General features: G+C 44.1%; 1 protein-coding gene across 1 annotated transcript in view; it reads left to right on the top strand.

The window, feature by feature from the left end:
• ALK (ALK receptor tyrosine kinase) overlaps nt 1–13,162 on the top strand; it is a 756,061-nt gene that overhangs the window by 428,072 nt on the left and 314,827 nt on the right. The gene's annotated exons all lie outside the window — the stretch shown is intronic.

Below are 13,162 nucleotides of genomic sequence, written 5' to 3'. Positions count from 1 at the left end.
AAATTAGATAATGCAGAGTGGGTGTTCCCCTCGCCCCCTCCCAGCTGCCCCTCTCAGGGCTCCTGGGCCAGCCTTCCTCCAGGCTGCTCAGGGTTGTAGGGGAGTGGGTGTAAGAAGGGCCAAGGTTAGCAATTTCATACCCCTCGGAAAGATCTAGGTTGCACCCCAAAGTACCAGTCCCACTGACTGTGCCTGGATGTATCGTATTTCTCACCCCTTTGAGTAGTAATATTGAAACAGTGATTAAATTGCTAGTCTTCTCTAGCACGTGGACTTTAAGCCATCGAGATGGTAGGTCTCAAGATTTGGGGGTACAAATTAGAACCACACAGTTTACAAAATTCATACAGCTGAATTCCCTCCCAGTTGATTCTGATTTTATTAGTCTTGGGAAGGGGCATGAGCATAAGAATTTTTAGAAAGTGCCACCAGGATTCTGATGTGCATCAAAAATTAAGAATGACGGCTAATATCTCAGTTTGACTTGCTTGATCACATAAGCGGGTAGCTTTCTATAACTATCTGCTAAACACAAAGGAGAAAAGTTAAAAAGAAAGCTTGGAGAGGAGAGATGGACTTGTGTGCAGGGTGGAGAGTCATTTCTCTCTCCCTTATGGGTAGACATGCTAGTGACAAGGCTATCCAAGCCTGGCCTGATCCTGCCTGCTGTGCAGCCCCCAAGCTGGGGTAGCTGGGTGTATCCCAGGTCATGGATGGGACTGGTCTCCACTGGTTGGTCTTCTCAGAACACGTCTGTTATTCTTTCTCCAAAAGGACTGTGGCTTTCAAGGCCATGGAGACTGAGAAGAATACACAGTGGACTAGAGAGAGCCTGACCTTTTAGAGTCAGAGGGAGTCTCCATCCCATCTATCCATCCATGCATTTATCCATCCATCCATCTATCCATCCATCCATCCACTATTCACCCACCATCTACCATGCATCTTGTTCTTCAGAATGCCACATATTGTCTCTCATCTAGTTCCCAGGTTAACAGCAGGGCCATGGCACTCTTTTTTGTTCTTAGGAGGTAGACACTATGTTGTCAATATTCACAGTAAATATCTGTACAGTGCATGTTCAGGGTACCAGGTACATCAACATCCATCGACTCATTTCATCTTCACTGCAATCTATGTCATATATATTATTATCCTCATTTTACAGATGAGTAAACTGAATCTCAGAGAGGTTCAGTGATTTGTCCATAGACATGGGTAACACACAGGGGAACACAGATCTTCTGTGTCTTTTTTAAATCTCATGTTATTTCCCCAAGGAAGCCTTGTAGTTGAACCCTTGTAGCACACCTGGCTGTGAGGAAATTAAGACCTGTTCTCAACCAGTCAGGAAAAGCTCATCTGATATTTGGTCATCTAGTTCTGGGCCACGCGCCTTGAAGCTAGAGTCCTTGGTTTGTACATCTTCTTATTCTTCACAGTGCCTGGCACAGCATCTAGCACATAGAGGGTGTTCTGTGTTAGGTGAATGGACACCAGATCAGTTTACAATAGTTCTGCAATGCAAGTTTTCTTAAACCTAAGCTCTGAAAATTAAAAGTTCAGTCCGAGATCAGAGAAGAGTCTCCAATCAGTGAAAAGATAAAAAGTACTTCTCCCCACCCTCTGCCCACGCCCAGGGATAGATGTGTGATTCTCCCTGGGGCTCAGGAAGCAGCTGTCAGAGTATACCTCAACTGTGAAGGTTGCCACTAAGTACAAAGGACAATTCCTTTCCTGGCAGGTACAACTTTTACTCACGATTGCTTTCATTGATGGGCGTCAAGAAAAATAAATGAAAAGACCATCGGCTTCTGCCAGTTTTGACCTTCGAGATTTGACAGCCCAAGGCTTGTAGTGGGGCTCTTTTGAGCTGGTTGCCTTCATTTTCCCACTGTGCCCTGGATATTTGATGGATTGAACACTAGGAAGATGAGAGAATTGTGAATACCTGTAAACCCCTCGGCTTGTCAAAATGGCATTCTGGCAAATCCCATAATGATAAATATATGTTATATGCAAAGAGAAGTCAAAATGCATAAAAACAATCACTTCTCATCTCAGGAGTGCTTACTGAGCTTCACCATTTCCCAGTGGGGAGGGAGGTATTAAGAATAGGTGGAGGAATTAGGCGATACACCACTGGTGTCAAGGAATTCACCCATTCATTCTATCATGCGTTCTGTCAACAAACATTTATGAGTCTTACTCTGTCCCAGGCACTGGTTGGACTCTGATGGTTCATCCTGCCTTCAAGGGGCTCAGAATGAGGTTTGGTGTTGGACCACATCAAGGACAGTTGCAATGCTGTGATGGGTGTGTGCACAGGCGCCACGGAGGTGCTGGTGACAAGCTGGCACAGAGAAGACAACTGAGCTGGCTCTGATGGGAGAAGGGGAGTGGTCAGGTGGACAAGGAGAGGAAGGCATCCCATACAAAGGGGGCACATACGCCAAGGCCTGGAAGCCTGAGAAAGTAGGTGGTGTGCTGGGGCCACGTGATCGCTCAGCCACCCTGCCCCATCCAGTCTCTCAGCGTGCCCAGACTCTCAGGCGTTTGTCCCACTGGCTTGTGTGGCAACAGAACCCATCCACTCCCCACCGAGGCAGTCTCCAGACAGAAAAGTCTCTAGACCCCCACCCCTAGCCCACCTCTTCTTGTAGCAAACATCCTGCTACAATTGCTCAAAAGATTTCACCCTGGGTCCAGGCACTTTTCATACTTTCTCTTTCCCTCTGGTAGGATCTACCTCCCTGGAGACAGTCCATGTATGCAACTATTTTCTGCTCCAGCACAGGTGGATTTCAGAGTACAAGCTCTTTATGCTTTTTGGCTACTGTTGGCTCAGACCCCAGGACTCTCCTGTCATCTTTCCTTCCTCCCCTCCTTCTCCTTTGCAGGAAGAGTAGCTAAGGCAGGTTATCCCTCATGGATTGCCCTCCACCTCATTCTCTGCCAGAGATCCTTATTCATTCTTCAGCACCCAGTTCAATATCTCCTCCTCTGAGAGGCTCTTTTAGGGTTCCCAGAATGGCATTGGCCCTGCGGCCTGTGATGATCCAGCTGCAGTCCTGGCTGTCCCGCTAGTCGTCAGGGGTCCAGTGCTCTCTCATGTCTGGCTTCTTCCTAAGTGCCAACACATAGAGAACAGAGAAGGAGTGAGGCTGCTGGCAGGGGACGAGCCAGCACCCTGGCAGCCTGAGTAGGGGCTTGCCTCCCTTCCTTCATTCCTTTTAATTTGTATAATAATAATAATAATAATAATAATGAGGATGAGATGGAAAATTTTAGTCCTTGTTTGGGCTGCTATAGCAAAATACCACTGATTGGGTGGCTTATAAACAACAGAAGTTTATTTCTTACAGTTCTGGAGTCTGGAGGTCCAAGATCAGGGTGCCAGCAGGAAGAGGGCCCTCTTCCTGGTTCATAGTTAGTGCCATCTCTCTGTGTCCTCACACAGTGGAAGGTGCAAGGGAGCTCTCTGGAGCCTCTTTTATAAGAGCACTAATCCCATTCATGAGGGCTTCACCCTCATGACCTAATCACATCCCAAAGGCCGCACCTCCTAATGCTACCACATTGGGGCTTAGATTTCCACATGTGAATTTGGGGCCGGGGGCGGGGAACACATTCAGACCATAGCCAGGAGATAACTGGTGCTTCCTCTGTGGTGCTGGGCATTGTTCTAAGTGTCTTCCATGTGTCATCTCACTTAACATTATGCTTACCACCACTCAACCAGGGAGGCACTTTTATTACCTGCATTTTATAGTGGGGAGGAAGCTGAAGCTCAGTGTGGTTAAGTAACTCCCCCAGAGTCACACAGCTAGTACAGCAGACCGGATTTGAACCCAAGTAGTCCAGCTCCAGAGTCCATACTCTCAATCACTATGCTATGGGCTTCCCTAGCACCAATAATTAGGAATACATTATCATTTATGTGTGATGATTAACCTTTAATTATTCTTAATAAATGCCCAGCTGCATATTTTCTATGGTATGTATATGTGTGTGTGTATATATATATATATATATATATATACATATATATATATATATATATATAAAATCCTTCCCATCCAAAATTAAGGGCAAAATTCTAAGGCCTCAGCCCACAGAAGAAACACATTTTGGAGAGCAGGAAACCCTGAGAACAGGAACTAGAAAGCATTATGCCTGGCCCTTCAGAAGGTCATAGAAAGTCCAACCAGGGAATGTGACCTCGGATTCCTTTTTCCTGAAGCTCTATTCCAATCCTGCCCCCCTGCCTGCAGGTATCAGGTCTCTGTCTGTGGTAAGGAGGCAAAAACAGGTGATGGAATCATCAGCTCTTTTAACTGTAGTGGAAAAAGGTTAGGTAGGTAACCGGTGCTGACAGCACAGGAGTAAAGAAACACCACAACCTGCACATCACCCAGGTCAGCCTTGCACTCACTCCAGGCCTCAAAGTAAAGCTCCCTGTTTTTCATTACCTGGCCTGCTTCTAAGTTTTCTTTTTTCCTTTTTGTTTTGTTTATAGTGCCGCACTCACATGTCTAGCTAAATTCCTTGCTGTTAGAAGAGAGATGCATTCTTTTATGGTTCAAAGCCTTAGTTAAGAGCTGATCAACCAAGCGATTTCACATTTAAAAGGCTTTACAAAATCTACACACGGATTTGGTGCAATGTCTCTTCCTGAGAGAATCTTACATCACTAAACTCCAAGAGGAGAGTTCCCACTGCTTTCAGGTTACTGATAGCTTTCCCTCTGCCAGTGGGTAAGTCTTGTAGTGGCAAGAAAGGGGAGGGCTTGAAAGGAAGGCCACAGCTTTCGAATAGAGCAGGCTGAGCCCAGGCGTGAGAACTACCACTGCCAGTGGCTTGGATATTTCTTGAGGCCATTCACCCAAAGGCACCAGGTTACCTGAGTGTCTGGGGCCTTCCTCCACCCACAGGGTAACTTTGCTCAAATGACTGGTGAGCAATGGGCCTCTGTGAGAGAGTCTGTTTCCTCCCTGGCCCTGCTGCTTGACTCCGATTTTCAGTCCATTTGAAGGAGTGTGAGGGAGAAGCCAGAGCCAAATTGTTATTCTGTGTTGTATTGTTAATTCTGTGGCATGTTCCTTGAAGCCTTTGAGGATGACAACCTCAGTGACTCTTTCTGGGTATTAGGATTTGCTCCAAAACGGAGCAAATCAAGACCTTAAGGAGGGAACTGGCAGGTGAATATTGCAGGCTGTTGTTAATCCTTTGCTTCAAACCCTTCAGTAAAACCCTGTCCAACCCAGGCTCAAGTCTGAGGTCATTGGCATGGCACCAACCCTGACCTGGCCCCGCCTCTCTTGAGCCTGCCTCACCCCATTCCTTGAGACCCGTACTTCATTTACATCAACTACTTACAGTTGCCCCCAGGTAAAGCAAGTTGTTTCAAGCCCTCTTGTCCCCCTCCACACACACACCTCCCTGACCACCACATACATTCTTTCTCCTCTTTCAAGAATGAATCTCTTAGTTCCTCTTCCATCAAGCCTTTCCTGAGACTCTACACCCACCCCAAGCAGTGTTAATTACACTGTCCTTTGCACCAACTTTTGTTGCCTGTTCCACATCTCTATTAGAGCTCTCAACACTGTACCGCATCTGTTTCTTTACACGTCTTTCTCACCAAGTAGGCTCCCTAAGAATAGGGATGGGCATTATTTATCATTGTATCTCCAGTGCCTAGCACAGTGCCTGACTCACAGTGTATGTTCAAGAAATGCTAACTAGGGACTTCCCTGGCAGTCCAGTGGTGAATACTCCACGCTTCCACTGCAGGGGGACGCAGGTTCGATCCCTGGTTGGGGAACTAAGATGCTGCATGGCGCAGCCAGAAAAAAAGAAGAGAAGAAAAAAAAAGAAATGCTGACTAAATGAACAAACTCTCAAATTAATTGGGCCAGGAACTCTTCAAGAACTTGAGATATAGTTTTAAGGGGGAAAAAATGCACCTAGAAAGCTCTTGACCAAAATTTTACCTCTATCTTCCACAACAACTTACTTCCTTCTACCCAACCCCAAATATATTGACTGTCCTCAGCCTGTGTCATCTTCATTTGTAGGCTAACCATCCCACACTGCTAAGCAAATGCTGGCATACATTAGCCTCAGAAATAAGTGGTTCCAATGTTTTCTGATTACCCCCCTGTGATCCTTTTATCCCTTCCAATTTTCTAAGTAATTTCCTATATATATTTCCTATATATTTTTTCTGTTTCCTAATCTTCCACAAGAGACTTCTACTTGGTACTTTTCCCCCAATTTCTCCCTTTCCTTAGTTTACTACTAGTCTTTACATCCCCACTTTAAGCACACTGGCTCCTGTTGAGTTTTTTATTGTTTCACACAAGCTAGGATGAATTCCAGTTGCATTCTCTCCACTGTTCCTTGAATATCCCTTCCATTATCTTGTTTTTCTCTCCCAGGACTACCATTCCTCCCTGACTGCATGGAATTTTATTCATTATTCTATCTCTATCGGATGTTTACCTGCAGGCCTCAGAGAGGCTCCTCTGTCTGGAGTTTTCCAGCCTGGTCACTCTCCATAGGGAGCCTCTTGGTGCCCATTGGGTCATCCTCTCAATAGACCTAGATGATTTCCATTTCTAAAAATCCCCATTTGTCTGTCATCTTTCTTGATTAACCTTCTGCCACCTTGCCTAAGTTGTCTAACTGGCCTCTGGGGTGTGGGGAGCCACTGACAGCAGATTCATTGTGTATGGAATGTGAGCCAGATGAATTTGGTGGTTGACAAAGCCAGAATTCAGATAAAAATAAAAACTCCTGCATTTCAGTGTATGTCCGTGGTCCTTGGGTCCTTGGCCTTCTTCTGTGGCTGCCTCTCCAAGTTCACATTCCCACTTAACCATTTATGCTAAGATGGGTTAAAGGCATAGTCTAGCTAGCAGAACTTGGAAAATATTTCAGTCATAGAATTATCAAGCATTAAAGAACCTTAAAAGTTATTGAATTCATGATACAGCCACTATGGAGAACAGTATGGAGGTTCCTTAAAAAACTAAAAGTAGAACTACCATATGATCCAGCAATCCCACTACTGGGCATGTACCCTGAGAAAACCATAATTCAAAAAGAGTCATGTACCACAATGTTCATTGCAGCTCTATTTACAATAGCCACGACATGGAAGCAACCTAAGTGTCCAGCAACAGATGAATGGATAAATAAGATGTGGCACATATATACAATGGAATATTACTCAGCCATAAAAAGAAATGAAATTGAGTTATTTGTAATGAGGTGGTTGGACCTAGAGACTGTCATACAGAGTGAAGTAAGTCAGAAAGGAAAAACAAATACCATATGCTAACACATATATATGGAATCTAAAGAAAAACCAAAAACAATGGTTCTGAAGAACCTAGGGGCAGGACAGGAATAAAGACTCAGATGTAGAGAATGGACTTGAGGACATGGGGAGGGGGAAGGGTAAGCTGGGACGAAGTGAGAGAGTGGCATGGACATATATACACTACCAAATGTAAAATAGATAGCTAGTGGGAAGCAGCCACATAGCACAGGGAGATCAGCTCGGTGCTTTGTGACCACCTAGAGGGGTGGCATAGGGAGGGTGGGAGGGAGATGCAAGAGGGAGGAGATATGGGGATATATGTATATGTATAGCTGATTCACTTTGTTATAAAGCAGAAACTAACACATCATTGTAAAGCAATTACACTCCAATAAAGATGTTAAAAAAAAAAAAAAGTTATTGAATTCAAGCCCTTTGCCTCCCCTAACCAATGCAAGAGCCTCTTCCTAAGCTCCTCTGACTTTAGTTCACCTGGCTCCAACCAGTAGAACCCTCACCATCTTGCACAGCAGACGACCCCATCACGGGGCAGCTAAAGCTGCTAGGAACAACTTGCTAATGGCCCCCTCATTGGCTTTGTTCCCTTGGAAAGTTACTGAATGTCTCTAAAAAGTTATTTAATTTCTTCAAGCCTCTGGTGTCTCATCCATAAAATGGGAACAGTAATACCTACCTTGTAGGATCTTTGTGAGGATTATTGCTTTGAACAATGATAGCTAATATATATTGAGTGCTTACCATGGTCATAGCACCAAGGCATATGATTGCATTTAATACCACAATTTCCCTATGAAGTAGTACTATGATAATGTATACAAGGCACCTAGGATCATTTGAGTAGACAATATTTGTCAGTCCCTTTCCCATTTCACCGTTATCTTGATCCTCTATTTCTCCTCTGAAATCACATAGAACAAGCCTACTTTCTCCTAACAAGGCAGTTTTTCATTGGAGGATAGTTTTCATGTCTCTTCTTAACTTTTTTCCCCAGGCTAAACAATTTTAGTTTCTTCTATAGCATATTTTCCAGAGCCACATTCTTCCAATGTGATCTTACTAGTGAAGGGGTAAGGGACTTATTCTTCAGTGATCTGGAAAACCCCACCCACCAATGTAGGGTAAACTTGACTCTTTCTTCCACTAGCTGTATCTACTGTTTGAAACCCAGACACCCGAAAGTTGACACCATTAGGAACCAGGGAGGCTGCCAGAGCATTCCATCAAAGTCAAGTCTCAGACTGTTCCCATCAGTTTTTGCCGATGGAGAATCCTTATGTTTCTCTTGCAAAGAATGCTTTTGTTTACTACTGACATTCCCAAAAATGTCTGATTCAAAAAGAAATTTAATTCCGGCCCCAGCTTTCACGTCATCTTGCTTTGTCTGTCATCCTCGTGGTCTGCCAGTTTTGCCCCTTTGTTCCCCTAATTGCCAGAGACATTTTTATACTGAGTAAATTGCATCAGGCTCACTGCAAAATGAATCAATTTGGAAAGAGTATGAGCTGCACTGTTGTCTTAAGTGTGCATTAACATTTAGATGTGTTATTTAAAACAGGTCTGGGGTTAGTGCCAGGGAGACAGCCTCATGACTATTCTGACTCACTCTCTGTGGCTGAACTTCACAGAAGGGAACTGGAGAACCCTATAACCCATCACCAGTCCTGTTTAATTCTCCATCCCTCTAGGGAAGGCTGAACTAGGTGAGATCTTTTACGAGCTCAGATTTGGGAACTTGATTGACAGACTGAGTTTGACTTGGTGATCTCTGAGTGAAACACAGCTGGAAGTAGGAGATGACAGGGTGGAGGTCGGGGGGAGCATCTCTTCCTCGCCCATCATCCATCAGACACACACATGACATCTAGGTTTAAGCGCAAACCAGACAGCCAGAGTCCTTGGCAGTAAAACATAGCACACACAAAGAAACAAAACACACCAGCCACCCTCTCTAGTGTAAAAATTAAACAATGCTCTGGAAACCAGTGAAAAAGAAAAGCTGCCATCTGGATGATCAGGTGGTGATTCAATGAGCTAATTCTTTTACCATCAGAAAAGTCAGGTAATATCTCCATTAGTAGCAGAAGGTTTAAAAATTGCGGAGAGTGGCAACACCAGGACAGTTGTCTGATTTATGGTTTCTCAATCACCTGAGCTCATCGCCTAAACTGGTAATGGACTCCATCCATCAAAAAATTATCCCATCTGGCATCCTGGTTTCTAAAGAAATCTGGACGTCCTCGTAGAGAATTGGCTAAATGACATAATGTGTGTGAAAGCCCTTAGCGCAGTTCCTCAGTAAAAGGGGGTTGAATCCATTCAGTCTATTTTAATTTTATGTTCAGAGATATGATGGTGCATTAGATTACACAAGAGAAATAAAATATCAATTGTATAATGCCATAATTAAGATCTCGAAGCCTGAGATGTACAACTGTGAGGATGGTAAGGATGGCACCTTCTCAGGGAGATCTGCCGGACATCTCTGTCCCTGTGTGTCCCTTCTCTCTTAGCCCCTAAGGCTCTTTGTGAGTAATGGCTCCAATCTCATGGAAAGTCACCAACTATGTGCATTTCTGCCCATTTCTCTCAGTGGAGCCCCAACTTCATGCAGGCTTTCATTTTGGTGTCTACAGAGTCCAAAACAGTGCCTGGCACACAATACATATTCAATAAATATTTGTTGACTGAGAAATATTTCCAAATAGAACTCAAAAATATTGTCATGCTAGTTTCTGAGTTGAAGTAGATGATAGGTAAGGGTATCTGCCTCTGTGCTAGGCAGGCAAAAAGCTGTAGAATCTCTGACCAGAGATAGAACACAATGCATAAAGACCACTGCTGCCACTTGCATAGCACTTACTATATGATGGGCATCGTTCTAAGAGTCTTTACCTAGATTTACCTATTTAATCTTCACCATAGTTCTGTGAGGTAACATTGTTATTATCCCCATTTTATGGATGAAGACACTGAGCTTGCCCACAGTCCCACTAGTACTGATCGGAGCTGGGATTTGAACCCACAGGGTCTCACTCCAGAGCCCAGGGAAGGGGAGGGGGAGAAGGGTCAGATCTACGCTCCAACCAAGTCCCCAGTAGTGCACTTATTTCCTTTTATTTATAGGCAAAATTGAATAACAAACCACTAAGGGGAGGGACACAAACATAACATTTTGCTGGATAAACTGAGGCAGGATGGAGATAAGGAAGTCTGCATGCATTCTGCTGCTGTGTGGGAACCCCCGCTGAGCTGGGACCCAGGCTCCTGCTCTCCCACTGCCCGAGCCCCCCCTCAAATCACTGGACCCTGCCCTCCTCAGCCCTGCTCAGTCAGGCTTGAACTGACCGTTCACATCTGTGTGAATAGGATTTCCAAAAGCTCTGGAGGAAAAGTGCAAAAAATCTGTCTCTTTTCCAATTGGCTCTGAAAATATCTTCCTCTAATTGAACTTTCCCCTCTTGCTAATGCCTTTTGATGCCTGCACTTAATTGCTTTTAAACAGGAAGCTGCTGTGATCAGAGAATTCAGAGTTACATCTGCATCTTTTGTGCTGAAACTATTTTACCATACGCTTTTAAAGCTGGTTACAGGTTGACTTTGATGAGAGCAATGTAGGTCTCACTGGTCTTGCTATAATTAGTTGCCTGCTTACATGACTGGGGAGAGAAAATTATTTATTGATTCCCACTTCAAAAAGAAAATCCACAAGCGTGTTTCCCACAACCACGTAATTCCATTCTGACCCCCATCTTGGTGAGATCTTGCACCATGGCCCACCTCCCCCTCTCTTTCTGTCCAGGGTTGCCTTTCTCTTTGCCTTCATTCATTCACTTGTTCATTCATTCATTCACTAAATACTTATCTCAGTGAGTATTCCTCTACTGCATGCAGGGAAATGTACGGGATGGTGGGGGAAAAGCTGAGAACAAGCAGAAAAAATTGCTGTCCTCATGAAGCTTGCATTCTAGAGGATGAAATGAATATTACATTACTAATTACATGTATAATCATGCAGTTACCATAATGATACACGACGAAGGAGTATAGGCTTCTATGAGCTCTTAAAAGAGGGAACCTGGGCTTCCCTGGTGGCGCAGTGGTTGAGAATCTGCCTGCCAATGCAGGGGACACGGGTTCGAACCCTGGTCTGGGAAGATCCCACATGCCGCGGAGCAACTAGGCCCGTGAGCCACAATTACTGAGCCTGCGCGTCTGGAGCCTGTGCTCCGCAACAAGAGAGGCCGCGATAATGAGAGGCCCGCGCACCGCGATGAAGAGTGGCCCCCACTTGCCGCAACTAGAGAAAGCCCTCGCACAGAAACGAAGACCCAACACAGCCATAAATAAATAAATAATTCAAAAAAAAAAAAAAAAAAAGAGGGAACCTGACCCCGGCCAGGGGATCAGATGAGCCTTCCAGAGGAAGTGGCCTTTGAACTGAAGTCTGAAGAAAGAGTAGTATTATGACTAGTGGGAAGATTCTTTCTGGGAGTAGAACAGCATATGAAGCCCCCGAAGGTGAGATATTTTTGAGGAAATAAAGGAAAACTGATGCATCTGGGTCTGAAAGTAAAGAGAGGGCTTACTGGGGAAAAGGATGGGGAGAAAGGCAGAGGAGGGATCAGACACATTTAGGATCACAACCTTTATCTTAAGAGCCAAGGAAAGCTGATGTAGAGTTTTAAGGATAGAACCGTGAGTGAATTGGAGGTAGAGCAAAAGTGTCTGGAGACTCCAGACTTTTTCAGTGGTCCAGAGGACGGGGAGGGTAGTCCTGTAGTCAGAAAGTGAGGTATAGAGAGATGTGAGCAGGCTTGTACATATCTATGTACAAGGTACAATGGACAAGATTAGTGCTGGATTGGATACAGGTGAGAGAGAAAGGAAGGTATTTTTGCCTTGACCAATTGGGTAGATGGAGCGATTCATTAAAACAGGAAAAAGTGAAGGAGGCACACGTGTGGAGAGGAAAGTAGAAATTTTAGTTTGGAGATGGAGTTTTTAGAATCTTATAAACATCCAAGTGGATATGCAGGTGGACATGGGGCTCTGGAGCTCAGAGAAAAGATCTGGGCTGAATAAAAATACATTTGGGAGTTGTTAGCATGTTGGCATGACTTTGAAGCCAATGGGAACATATTAAAATGCTTAGGAAATTAACTGGTAATAGATCATCGACCTAAATGTAAAATCTAAAACTATGAAATTTCTGGAAGAAAAGATAGAGAAAATTTCAGAAAGTTGTGTAAGCAAAGGTTTCTTAGCACACGAAATGTATAAACTATACAACAAAATATTGATCAATTGGAATTTATCAAAATTAAATACTTTTGCTCTTCAAAGGATTCCATTTAAAAAATGAAAAAACAGAATAGGAGAAAATATTTGAGATTTTATCTATACCTATATCTATACCTATACATCTGACAAACAGCTTGCACCCACCCAATTAAGAAATGGTCAAAAGACTTTAATGGACACTACACAAAAGAAGATATAGAAATGCCATTAAGAGGTGTGGAAGTGGGTGTGCAGGTGGTTAGCTTGGAGCTGGTGAGAGATGGCAGCTGGAGGGGCAGAGGAATCAAGGTCACCTATTTGTGCCCCACTTGTCCCTTGGTCTGACTTACATGGCTAGAATACAGCTAGTCAGAATGGAGCCCCTGATTCATGAATCACCTCCCTCATGAAGACTTCCTGGGAGACTTCAGCCCACTCTGTTCTCTTTATTTCTCAATTCCATATAACTATCTAAACTAAATGACATTCCGGTGTCCCATCCCATCAGAGAATGCCTGTAGGTTGCTATAC

This window comes from Eubalaena glacialis, chromosome 14 (genome assembly GCF_028564815.1).
Source record: "Eubalaena glacialis isolate mEubGla1 chromosome 14, mEubGla1.1.hap2.+ XY, whole genome shotgun sequence".
Classification (NCBI taxonomy): Eukaryota; Metazoa; Chordata; class Mammalia; order Artiodactyla; family Balaenidae; genus Eubalaena; species Eubalaena glacialis.
Note: the sequence above shows the minus strand (reverse complement) of the source record. Positions and strands in the feature narration are given on the sequence as shown.